Source organism: Squalius cephalus (genome assembly GCF_949319135.1).
Source record: "Squalius cephalus genome assembly, chromosome: 1".
Classification (NCBI taxonomy): Eukaryota; Metazoa; Chordata; class Actinopteri; order Cypriniformes; family Leuciscidae; genus Squalius; species Squalius cephalus.
Genome location: NC_137122.1, coordinates 38,117,456 through 38,129,231, shown reverse-complemented (window position 1 = coordinate 38,129,231; position 11,776 = coordinate 38,117,456).

Here is an 11,776-nt window from a genome sequence, read left to right as displayed (position 1 = left end):
AAAAGTGAAGTACAAAAATATTCTACATTATGGTAATTTTTTGTTATATTATAGTCTCTTTTATAAAAGGCACTGTTAAATAAATGGTTGTCTGTTTATAAAAGCAACCAAGAAAAAGGCATTCAATTAAGGCCGTATAGTCATTTCAACTGTTAAATCTTGAGTAATGATGAATTGCTTTGACTTGTGAAAGTGAAAACTGATAAGCTTATGTTAATGTAAAAAATATTTTGCCATGAGTTATTGATCACATTTTTCCCGAGTGTAGTTCATTGTAATGACATTGTGTTTTCCTCTTTTGTGCACTTTTACATGATACACCAACACTTGCAAGGGCGTAGATTTGGTTTGAACATTGGGGGGGTTGAAGTTTGTGTCTGCATATTTTTCATGTGATCATGGTATAAATATTGGGGGGGGGGGGGGGGGGGGGGGGTTGTAATGTATAGATTTAAATATTGGGGGGGTTATATCCCCCCCAACCCCCCCACAAATTACGCCCCTGCTTGTATCTGTTCCCAAGAAAGTATAGTGGCTGAAATATGTGCTGTAAGTGGACATTTTCTAACTTTCCAAAGGAAAGAAAGTATAAGACTTTGTAATGTCCATTTGTTTCCATTGCACCGGGCAGTGAATAAACCCTCTCAGATAACTGTCATATGGAGGAACTAGCCTACCTGCAAGTGCATAAATAACTTTACTTAATCTATACTTGTATGCTTTATGGCTGCAATATAAGTAGCAGGATTCCACATCTACAGAAAGGCCTACAGAAGAGTCTGCACAGACAGAGGAGACATAGGCCTACAGGTGGGCAGTGTATAGCCAACTCTTCCTTTTTATTTGTTGCATGAGGCATGTGTCTAATATCTCTTGTTGTAGGCACTTGACCACTGGCTTTTCTTTATAAAGAACAATTGAAATAAAACTCAAGGAACTAAGCATATGTGTCTTTTATTAAACATTTAATGAAAAGTGTTTTTTTTAATATGGCACATGCAACAATGTCACAGGCCCTGCAGGTGTGCAACCCTCAGACTTCTTCAGACACTGAAATCCTCCCTTTAGCCAAAGTTCATTTCATTGTGTGCCCTTGTCCTGCTAGAGCTGCATTGGTTTGGGTCAGGGAATGGGGTCATAAAACACCTGTCTGCAGGAACATGTCATAATCACCTATGAAAAAATACAGTTCTAATAGGATCAGCATAAGTGTATGTAATACAGTGAGCTTGATATTTAATTGTGGAACTTTTCTTACCACTTTCAAATAATGTGCATAAATGTGAATCTCTGAAAATTCTTAAGTCATGCACAGATCCTGGCCATTTTTCTTTCACAATTGTGATATGAAAGATTTTAGTCAAATGCCTTTTTTTATTTGATATAATCTGGAATATTAAGAATCACAATAGTAACTGGGCTGCACATTTACATTGTGAACCCCCTTTCTGTTCACATAATCCCCTTCATTGAGGCCTTGATGGCAGCCTCCACTTTAAAATGAAAATTCTGTCATCATATACCCTCATGTTGTTTCAATCCTTTATGAATTTCTTTCTTCTGCTGAACAGAAAGGAAGATATTTAGAAGAATATCAGTAACCAGACAGTTTCTGGTCTCATTGACTTCCATAGTATATATTTTTTCCTACTATGGAAGTCAATGGGACCCAGAAACTGTCTGGTTACTGACATTCTTCTAAATATCTTCCTTCCTGTTCAGCAGAAGAAAGAAATTCATACAGGTTTGAAACAACATGAGGGTGAGTAGGCTATATGATGACAGATTTTTAAAGTGGAGTATATCCCTTTAAGCCTGAGTGGCATATAGGCTACTGTAATCAGCATGGTCATGATTGCATGATCCTCATAGAAAAAATTATTATAGCATAAAAAAACTGTTTTAAAAAAAAAACTGCTTTACAACATTGGGTCTTCAGTGGCTTGGAAATGCCACAAAAAACCCTAAAACTGTTTTTTAAACCTAAAAGCGCCAGGTTAACTCTGAATGACATGACAGACAGCACTTTCCATCAAGTTCTCCGCATCTCCAATAGTGTAAAGGAAAGAGCCACTCGCAAATAATCTTAGGGTACAGTTTATGCTGTAGTTAAAGCCCGACTCCGACAAGTCGAAAATAAATGTGCGTTTCCAACAAATTAATAATGTAAACGACAATCTCACGAGTCACGAGAAAAAATATATATCTCAGAAAGTGCACTATCGCGCTGCGCTGGACTTCCCGTATCAGCTCCACTTATAAAGCTGGGATCTAATCCTGTTTACATGAAATAAGCCTGCTCCCGAGCAGGTTTAAGATTGCGCACATGTTGCTATGACAGCAAGTCCAGGGGCCTGTACCATGAAGGTAGCTGAACAAACTCGGGGTTACAGGATAAGTTTTGAGTTGACAAAACCAAACCGATGCAATCAGGCTTTATTGGTACCATGATGCAGCTCATCAACTTTCTCTGTCAACTCAGGCTTTGATCCTCAAGCTATGATTACTCCACGCGCGCGTGCACATAAAAGAGTGACGTCGACACTGAACAACCAATCGCGGGTCGCGATTTTTCCGCGGAGGAGCAAGAGATAATCATTCATAATTACGATGAATTTAAATATGTATTTCAAGCTCGAAACTATACGGTTTCTGCGGCCAAAGCAAGAGAAGACTGTTGGAGAAAGATTGCTTATTGTTAATGTGTAAGTTAAACAAACGTTCTATATTTATGTAAAATTATGTATGTATGTGTAGCCTATACGTGTAATATAGCCTATAGCCTATTTTTATAATATATAAAAATGTGCATGTACCGGTACTAAGAAAAATTAATATTCATTGATTTTTAGATGCAACCCCAACTCCAAATGTTCTTGGCAGCAGATAAAGACGAAATATAAAAATATAATTCAAAGTGGTGAGTATTTACCAAAACCTTTTATTACTTTTGTGAACATTTTATCACAAACACTTGTTTGCAGAAAACAGAAATAAAGAATTAAATTCAGAAAACCAGAATACACTGGCGGAGGAGTTGGCTCTGAGTAGGCAATAAGGGACGGACGATTATGGATGTGATTACAGGTGCTGTACAATCTGACCCTGGTGCTGGCTCCTCTAAGCAAGTAACACTGGGTACGTGAGCAATACTTTTTTTTAAGTTGTAAATATGTCTGACTGTATGTTCTGCAGTAGAGGGAAATACAGTGTCCCTGTTGAAGCCAGCACACATGCACACAGTCTCCCACACAGAGGTCAGTATGCAGCAGACAGAACACCAAACATAACCTGCTTTACAACAGTTATGCTTTACATTGGCCTATTTTTATTTATTAGGGTGGAGGAAATTAAGACAGTCTGTCTGTGTGTTCTCAGACAGTTGCTGATGTGAATGCACTGGGCTTTTTATTATGGCGAACATTTGAATGTGTGGCATAAAAAGGGACTGGCCCTTACACATCTCTTTTATTGTAGGATTTTTCACAACCTGCCCCAGAAACTGAGGCCTCTACCTCAATGGGCTTCAGAAGAAATGTGTAAGGATTTAAAATCCTTGACATAAATTACAGTCAGTCCTGTGTTTGTAGGAAGTCAAGGAACTTTTTGTGATTTTGATGAGCCTCCAGAAAACTTGTAATGAGCATGTTTGTGGTGGAATTATGTTCCAGGTGGAAACAGACTCAGTCAGGGCCCTGTACAAAAGGAGTCTTGAACTAGACTGTTCACTAAAGGAGTCTTGAACTAGACTGCACACTAAAGGAGTCTTGAACTAGACTGCACACTAAAGGAGTCTTGAACTAGACTGCACACTAAAGGAGTCTTGAACTAGACTGCACACTAAAGGAGTCTTGAACTAGACTGCACACTAAAGGAGTCTTGAACTAGACTGCACACTAAAGGAGTCTTGAACTAGACTGCACACTAAAGGAGACTTGAACTAGACTGCACACTAAAGGAGACTTGAACTAGACTGCACACTAAAGGAGACTTGAACTAGACTGGACACTAAAGGAGTCTTGAACTAGACTGCACACTAAAGGAGTCTTGAACTAGACTGCACACTAAAGGAGTCTTGAACTAGACTGCACACTAAAGGAGACTTGAACTAGACTGCACACTAAAGGAGACTTGAACTAGACTGCACACTAAAGGAGACTTGAACTAGACTGCACACTAAAGGAGACTTGAACTAGACTGCACACTAAAGGAGACTTGAACTAGACTGCACACTAAAGGAGCTGACTGTCTGACTGTGAGCTGAGGAGGCTCCAAACAAAATCAAACAGCTGGATAAAACTGATCTCAGTATGTATATAGTTATATATATATATAAATATATATATTAGTATAACTTATTTAACCAAGTAACACTTTAGTATGAATATTTATTAATGCAACTTTCTCTTGCTCTCTTTCTCCCTCCCATCCCACAAAACCAATAAAACAGTTTGAGACATATCTGCAGTTTCAATGTGCTTTTATTAAGTGTAATATTGTATGGTGATTGCTACATCTGCACCAGCTGGGTGGTCAAGTGTGATCGGGTCAGTTTCATCGAGGAGAAGCTGGTTTTGTGGTGTTTCTCGCTCCTTTCTACTGGTGGCTATATTGTGCAGAATGGCACATGCAGCCACTATCTGTGATGCCCGCTCTGGTGACTCTGAAGCGCCGAACACAGTTGAAATGTGCCTTTAGGATGCCAAAGGTCATCTCTATCTTTACTCTGGTTTTACTGAGGGCCACACTGAAGCGGTGCTGTGGCCCTGTCTGAGGGTCATGATAGGGGGTTATTGTGTAGGTTTTTCTAGCTCAGTTCAAATTAACAGTGTTTTGTACTGTACCAAATTTAACTTGCTTTCCTCAAAGTGCTGACACAACACAGACTCACGGAAAATTCGTGAGACAAGCACTGGAGCCAGGCCATTTGGCATCCAAATTTGATCATATATGTTCATGACCACAAGTGGTCTGCAGATGAAATGTTTAGTAAATCATTGTTATATCTGTTAATGTTACTATTAATTTAAAGATTCATCTCACAGAAAATAATCATCTCACATATTCACATCATCTCTACCTGAACATTATGGCTGTGATAGGACTTCCTGTTAACATAATCTGCCTCATGTTCCCTAGAGCAGTGGAGATTGGAGCAATAGACTGCATACATGTTGCAATGACTTGGGAATCCTATCATAAGATTAACAGAAGAATAATAAAAAAAAGATTCAAAATAATTCTTAACATGTATTATATTGTATAGTACACTTGTGAAATTTGCTTTAAAAAAAAGTGTTCATGTGATGTCACCCTATCAATATATCTTACTGGCAATTTTATAAAAGCCCTCTTTTATGGACATCGTCGATAAATGTCCGGGGAACACTATTAATGAAACTTTTCATGTACTCCTGCAGGGCGAGGACCACCTTGCGAATGGTTTGACAAACCGTGTTTTCCCCTAGCTTCTGTGCGTCACCCACCGTGCAAGAATGTACCACTTGCAAAAAAAAAAAAAAAAAAAAAAAAAACAACGCACCGCAATACCATTTGCGGTACAGTAAGTGCATGAATTCGACGTGTTAAATTCTTTATGTGCGGCTCAAGAAGTTCGCAAAGATAAGACATTCCTTCCGCGGAAAATCTGTATCTTTCATACAAGTAACTATCAGTTAAGGCAAGGGGATTTTGTCTGGCTAAAAATTCTTTCTCTACGAAGTGCTCGTCAAACAATTTGCGCTGAGATGTCCACCGGATTTGGAAGAAAAGGTGAAGTCATTGTAACAGACACTGGGAATAAGTTACGTCACCTATATGTTTCTTTGCTCTCAGCTGATTGGTCAAACTTCAGTCTGAGATCTTGAATCCAGAACATAACCTGCCCGTTAGCAGGTTAGCCGTGCAGCGTAAGATACCATGGCAACGAACACAGATTAAAGCCGAGCTACTTTCATAGTACCTAAAACCCAGGGTTGGAGGAAACTAAGCTGAAACATAGCTGGCTAGCCACCTAATCCGGCTTCATGGTACAGGCCCCTGGATGAGCGTCGAAGAACCAAACAATCCAAGATCAAGCCAAATCGTCAACAATCAAATCCAGCTAACTGAGTTAGCGACGTACGAAGAACGAGCCCCAGGACAGATTCGGCTACATAATAAGGAGCTTAAATTATTATTTTTATTATTAAATGTCATCTTGTTGTGTTGTTGGGTACAAGAATCGATGAAAAATGAGTATGCTGTATCTGGATTTTTTATTTCTAGAAAATATTCATATCATTAAAATTGCACCGTAGTGTCACCCTTCTTGGCGCTGGTTAGGCAGAACTGCGGATCATACACACAAATCTTTACATGACCATTAAGCACATAGTTATAGGCATCTAAATATATGCCCTCAGTTTCTCTTTACCCTCGATTTCTCTATCGGGTAGGTGTAGAAGTCAGGCCACTCAACCGGAGGTAGCGTTAATGTTAATCCTGTCAGATCGTCCATTGACTGAGCGTGTACGGTCATCTGGTTCCGTCCGTTAAAATTAACTTTTGCAAATAACAATCGCGGTCCTGGACAGTGAGTGACCTTGCACATTAAGACAAAATCGGATTTTCTCCAGTCATTGTTAAAAAAAACAGCTAACAAAACTTGCAAACTAGCGTTAGTGAAGCGGCCAGAGGGTTCTTTCTGCCTCCAGCTAAGCCCCGCCCACACAAATACGTCACCATGTTTACCAACTGTAAAAGGGTCTATACTATACCCTCTTTAATAAATATTGCACACCCCCCTCCAATTCCATTTCTTCTATCTTCACGTATGGTATTATATCCTTTAATAATGAAATCCAGATTAGGTTTGAGCCATGTTTCCTGAATGCAAATGATATCTGGTTTCTTTCCTAGTTTATCAATATATCCCTTAAACTCATATCCATTTGCTAACAAACTTCTAGCATTCCATTGAATTACCAACATTAAGTTATGCTTTGAGAAGCCGTATCTGCATTCCCTTCTCCATGATTAAGGTCAGCATGTATCTTTTCCCATGACAAATCTTTCATGTTTAGGAACTTAGCTGCTGCCTTAACTATGATTTTAATCTTCTCTGTTTTTGTTTTTGCTTGTTCTGAACAATTTATGACATATGCTACAAAAAGCACTACCTATCCATTGACATTCCTGTATTTTCCTGTTCTGACCCCATTCCTTTCTTATTCGTACCAATGTCTTCTTTTCCTCTTTCATTATTACATATTTTCACAGCCTCTGCATATGTTACTTTCTGATTTGATTTCACTTTTTGAACCTCTACTGCCTTTTTCCGGACTTCACAGCCCCCGTATGCTGCTGTGTGGTTCCCTCCACAGTTACAACACTTTATTGTAACATTACTCCCACATTCTCCATATGCATGTTCTCCTCCACATCTACCACATCTCTGTTTCCCTTTACATACATTTGCAGTATGTCCATACCGCTGACATTTGTAACATCTTAATGTATCCTACCATCACTTTCATAGGAAGCACCTCATCTTTAAACTGTAACAGTACGGACTCGCTATCAGTTTTTTCTCCATTCCTGAAAGCCTGCATTCAAGTAATTTCTGTGATCACTCCTCCTTTAATCACTTTCCTTAGTTCTTCCAGATTCTCTTCAATGGTAATTCCTGTTATCACTCACTTAGTTCCTCTCTTCTCACCAATTATTTTTTTCTCCACTATTTCTTTTTTACATACTGATTGCAGTTTCATAGTTTTATTTTTCTGCTCAGCATTTTTGCATTTCACCAATAGACTTCCATCACGCAACACTTTCGCCATTTCTATTTCCCCAATCGCTTTCTTCAATCCATTTGTAAGAGTGATCAGGCCAACTAAATTTAAATTTTCATTTAAATTTAAATTTACTTTAAATTTAAGAATGATCTTAAACTCTTCCATCATTATCTTTTTCCTTACTTATTGAATTTCTTCATCCTCTTCTAATGTTCTCTTATTTGTCATCTGACTATTTCTATACTCTTTTTTTCCTCCTCCTTTCCTACTCGTACTCTTTTTCCAACCCATCTGCATATTTTCATCCTCTGAAAATCCACTATAGTTTGCCATTCTGATCCAGTCACAAATCAGATTATGCCATGAACCCGCAAACAAAAACAAACAAAATAAACTTAAAGCAACTAAGAAAAAACAAAACAAAAACCTTCCTCTTCAGCAATGTCTCTGCTCGTGTTGAATTGCCGCCACCCGCGACACTCGATACGTGGCAGAGTCAGGTGCATGCCGGTTAGAAATTTTGTCCGACTTGATCCAGCGCCGACGCCACGTGACTGTGACGTATGCCATCAAAGTACCGCGAGAGCGATTCGAGAGTAGCCGGAGAACTCAGCCAGCGCAGCTTCTCAAGAGCGGCTGCACTGGGCTGCACGTGGGCTGATGAGACACAGCTGTTCCACGATTGGCCGGATCCATTGCATGACAACGATCACATGTGTTGCGTGTTTATTCAAACACCTTTAGTTCCTCTAAAGCACACAAATCAGTTTTTTTATAACAGTAAACACTCTTTTCATGTAGTTGCGATGTTATATTGTGTCATGTTTATCAAAATAAAACTGATTAAAAAACGTAGACTCCACTTCATTGATAGTAGCTTATGTTGAACTTTATTCTTGTTCAAACACACGCTGTGTGAAGCAGTAGGCTACATAAAGTATTGAATGAAAATGTCTCTGAAACATTATTTGACAAATATTGCATTTATTTCACTTCAGCTGTGGTAAAGTATGTGTTGAAGCTGCCATCGTAACAAAGGGTAGAAAGCCGACTAAAACATGACGGAGGAATAAACTCACGTAGCCATAGGGTTTCGTTTGACTGGCGTGCATACACTCACAGGGGCATGCAGTCGTTTATTAAATTGCAACACCTGAACAGCCGAAATGAATGAACCACACCCCTTAGACTCACACCCCCTTAGACAACAGTCATAATAAGAGCACATTCAAGGTCACCAATGTTCAACACCCCCACTTATGCTGAATAACATACAGTTATCATGTACATTTACATCACACCAAAAATAAAACACACAAATCTATCAAGCATGGCTTTGGTTACAGGTTTGGTCAGAATATCTGCAACCATGGCTGCTGTAGGACAATATTCAATAGTTATCTTTCCATCTTCAAGTGCAGATCGAACAAAATTATACTTAATATCAACATGTTTACACCTTTGACGGCATATAGGGTTCTTTGACAAAGCAATTGCCCCTTGATTGTCCTCATAAATTGTCACTGGTGTGTAAATACATTCATTGTCCATTTTGTTTAATAACTGGACAAGATATAGGCTTTCCTGTGCAGTAGCTGACAAAGCCATATACTCCGCCTCACATGTGGAAAGAGCAACTGTGGATTGTTTCTTAGACCTCCAAGAAATAACAGGACCAGTGGCAGACAAACTAAAACAGTAACCAGTTGTACTTCTTCTATCATTTTGGTCTGCTGCCCAATCAGCATCACTAAATGCAAAGAGATTAAGATTTACATCATTTCTCCTATAACACAATTCCTTGTTCACAGTTCCCTTTAAATATCGCAATACATGCTTAGCAGCTACCCAGTGTTGGTTCTTTGGTTCAGAAAAGTGTTGTGACAGCTTACTGACAATGAAACCTAGATCTGGTCTAGTACAGGTCATTAGATAGATCAAGCTACCAACCACTTCTCGATACAGCTTTGGATCAACACGTTCACCTTCATTATCAAATTGCATTTTGTTTTCGCATGGAGTTGACCTTGGTTTACAATTAATCATATCAAACCTCTCCAAAATCTTAATAATGAACCTTTTCTGGTTCATTTTTATTTCACCATCTCCTTGTGCAAAATCAATACCCAGAAAATGTGTAAGTTTACCAAGATCTTTCATTTTAAATCTTTCCTCCAACATTCTTTTCACATTTCTGAGTGTCTGACTATCGCTTGCTGCAACTAGATGTACCGCATCGCGGTACAAAATATGACCGCCGCTCAGGCCTGCACTGGCTTTCCACAAAAATAAATGACGTGGAGTAATTTGGCTGTATTGCGTGTTTATGTATATACCTAAAAAAAGTAGTAGTATGTGCATGTCTGTCTGTGTGTGTGTGTGTGTGTGTGTGTGTGTGTGTGTGTTTGTGTATGTGTGTGTCTGTGTGTGTGTGTGCGTGTATGTATGTGTGCGTACATGTGTGCGCGTGTGTGTGTGTCTGTGCATGTGGATTTGTATGTGTGTGTATGGGTGTGTGTCTGTGCGTGTGGATGTCAGTGTGTGTGCATGCTTGCGTTTGTTTGTATTCCTGCATGTGTGTGTGTGACAGTATCATCCTAAACCAGCAACCCTTCGCTCAACAGCACCATCTACAGGCCGATGAGTGTACAGTCACTAAATGTGCACATAAATGAATTTATTTTATACCCCCCCATGGATGAAATTCTACGAAACTTAGCAGAGGATACCCCCAGAGGATGTCAAGTTAATCATACACATGAAATATGGTGCAGTTCTGAACATCTCCACTGAAGATAGGGGCGATTAAAGCAGAATAATATTGCATTTTCATTTTTTATGGGAGGGGCGCAAATCACAAATGAGTGATTATGGGCTAGGTTGATGTGGGCCCTTAAGAGCAACATACCATAAAAATTTATTCATCCTCGGTGCCACGGTTCAGGTAGTTATTTAGGAAAAACTGAATTTTTTTGGGTTTGGGGGGGCCCAGCGCGGGGGGGGGGGGGGGGGGGGGGAGTGGCCCTCGGGGACCAAACGAAATTTTTCCGTAGAAGTCTAGTGGGGCTACATGCCCACCAAATTTCATGTTCCCCGGTGTTTCGGTGTCCCTGGTATCGTTGACGAAAAATTTACGGGGGCCTCAGCGCAGGGGGGAAGTGGCCCCCGGGGACCAAACGAAATTTTTCCGTAAAAGTCTAGTAGACCAACATACCATAAAAATGTCTTCATCCTCGGTGCCACGGTTCAGGTAGTTATTTAGGAAAAACTGCATTTTTTTGGGTTTGGGGGGGCCCAGCGCGGGGGGGGAGTGGCCCCCGGGGACCAAACGAAATTTTTCCGTAGAAGTCTAGTGGGGCTACATGCCCACCAAATTTCATGTTCCCCGGTGCTTCGGTGTCCCTGGTATCGTTGACGAAAAATTTACGGGGGCCCCAGCGCAGGGGGGGGAGTGGCCCCCGGGGACCAAACGAAATTTTTCCGTAAAAGTCTAGTAGACCAACATACCATAAAAATTTCTTCATCCTCGGTGCCACGGTTCAGGTAGTTATTTAGGAAAAACTGCATTTTTTTGGGTTTGGGGGGGCCCAGCGCGGGGGGGGAGTGGCCCCCGGGGACCAAACGAAATTTTTCCGTAGAAGTCTAGTGGATCTACATGCCCACCAAATTTCATGTTCCCCGGTGTTTCGGTGTCCCTGGTATCGTTGACGAAAAATTTACGGGGGCCCCAGCGCGGGGGAGGGGAAGTGGCCCCCGGGGACCAAACGAAATTTTTCCATAAAAGTCTAGTAGACCAACATACCATAAAAATTTCTTCATCCTCGGTGCCACGGTTCAGGTAGTTATTTAGGAAAAACTGCATTTTTTGGGGTTTGGGGGGGCCCAGCGCGGGGGGGGGAGTGGCCCCCGGGGACCAAACGAAATTTTTCCTTAGAAGTCTAGTGGGGCTACATGCCCACCAAATTTCATGTTCCCCGGTGCTTCGGTGTCCCTGGTATCGT